We start from the raw sequence: 1,946 nt of genomic DNA, 5'->3' as shown, positions 1-1,946 counted from the left end.
GGACTTGGCTAGAGAAAAGTTCTTCACTCTTCGAGTGCATCATCCGGTCTCAATAATGGAGACCAGAATATTGGGTGAATCCGTAGGTAAACAATGTATAAGCACCATGCTTACACAATGTCAACCACCCACCCCGTGTACTTTAGATGAGCGCTATACTAACTTATGCATAAACATAATGATAAACTAGCTATACTAAGTATATAATCAAAATAAACGTTGAACATTATAACGAAGAACATGAATAAAATGAATACTAATATTGTCATAACAATTGTAACTAGCATATAAAAATAATGAAGGTACAAAAGAGAGGGGGTACAAAGATTATACCAAACCACGCTCTTGACACGATCGGGAATCTAAGCAAAGCCTGCTTGCCTCCCTCTAGATCTAGCCTAACTAGCTATGCTCTAGAATATGGTGGAGCTCTGAGGATGATTAGGGTTTCTATCTTCTCAAATGACTTATGCAATATGCCTCAGGGGGTGGCAGGGGCTGGTATATATATGTCAGAGCATCCAATGTGAGCCCTTGGATCAAACCGACTTAAAGGATGGCTTAGATGCAACCTAGGAGGCAGTGGAGAACCGACATAACAATAGGGGGCTGATAGGTGGGCCCTAGGGGCCAATCAGCCTACATGTGGGGCAGGCTGGCATCTCACCCTCTGCTTCAGTGTGGAGTCCTCTCGAGTCTTCTAGAACCTTCTAGTGTTCATTTTGCTGCGGATAAGCGCAATTAAATCTAACATCTTGGTCCACCTTGATGGTTTTCTGGATAAACCCTACAGAAAATATAGATTCACCAAAACTTATGGAATTTGTTTGTTTAAACCCCTATACCTTCATTGGTGATTATATTTATGCCCTTATATATGTTATATTGACAATTTATAATGGTTGTTGACTACCATCAACAGGCGCCCAGAGTCGGCTAAGCCGACTAAGGAGTCGGCTAAGCTGACTGTTGCTGCCCCTGTGCTCTAGAAGTTCTAGAGTTGGCCAAGCCAATTTCAGAGTCAGTTGAGCCAACTCCTACTGTCCCTAGTGCCTCCGGGATGTCCTCTGATGATTTTGCTACTAACATTGCTGCCATGTTTGGCATGGAGGTCCCTGAGGTTCTTGATGAGGAGATGGTTGATTATGAGGATACCCCGAAGAGAGTAGAGTTCAATGTGGTTGTTTTGTCTGTCGATTACTACATCATGGCAGATTACTCTATAGCGGTGGAGTTTAACTTTGTAATGGAGAGTGTTGTATTTTAGAAAATAGATGACTCCATCAACCATCTCAAGCTGCTATATGTGAAGGGCCATATCAATGGCATGCCAGTCCATGGCATGTTGGTGGACAGTGGAGCGATAGTAAACTTGATGCCATATCCGCTTTACAAGAATCTTGGTGGCACTGATGAGTAGCTGATCAAGACCAACATGACCATCAGTGGTGTTGGAGGAGGTGCTCCCATTTCGGTCAAAGGAGTTGCTAACATGGAGCTCACCATTGGAAGCAAGATTTTGGCTACGGCGTTCTTCGTCGTCAATATGCAAGGTAGCTATAATTTGATACTTGGGTGTGATTGGATCCATGCCAATCGCTACGTGCCATCTAGCTTATACCAATTTCTCATCCAATGGGTGGGAGATGCTGTTGAGGTTGTGCATTCAGATTCATCGGCTGATGTTGCTACAGTCGATGCTCCTACACTTGGGGGGCATGATGCTATTGCTTGCTTATCTGGTAGAGACCTTTCTAGCTTTGAGTTTATTAGGGTACCAGGCAAGGTTTTGTTCCTGTATCTTTGAAGCCAATTGATAATCAGCTCAATATCATCATGTAATCGTTGTTGTAATGGATGCCAACGTTGAATGGTTAAAACATCGTGTTGAACAGTATCGGGCTAATAAGACCGATGCCTATGAGGCTATTGATGATTTTGATGAG

Source organism: Miscanthus floridulus, chromosome 5 (genome assembly GCF_019320115.1).
Source record: "Miscanthus floridulus cultivar M001 chromosome 5, ASM1932011v1, whole genome shotgun sequence".
Lineage (NCBI taxonomy): Eukaryota > Viridiplantae > Streptophyta > Magnoliopsida > Poales > Poaceae > Miscanthus > Miscanthus floridulus.
The sequence above is the reverse complement of the archived record's forward strand: the minus strand, read 5'-3'. Positions refer to the sequence as shown.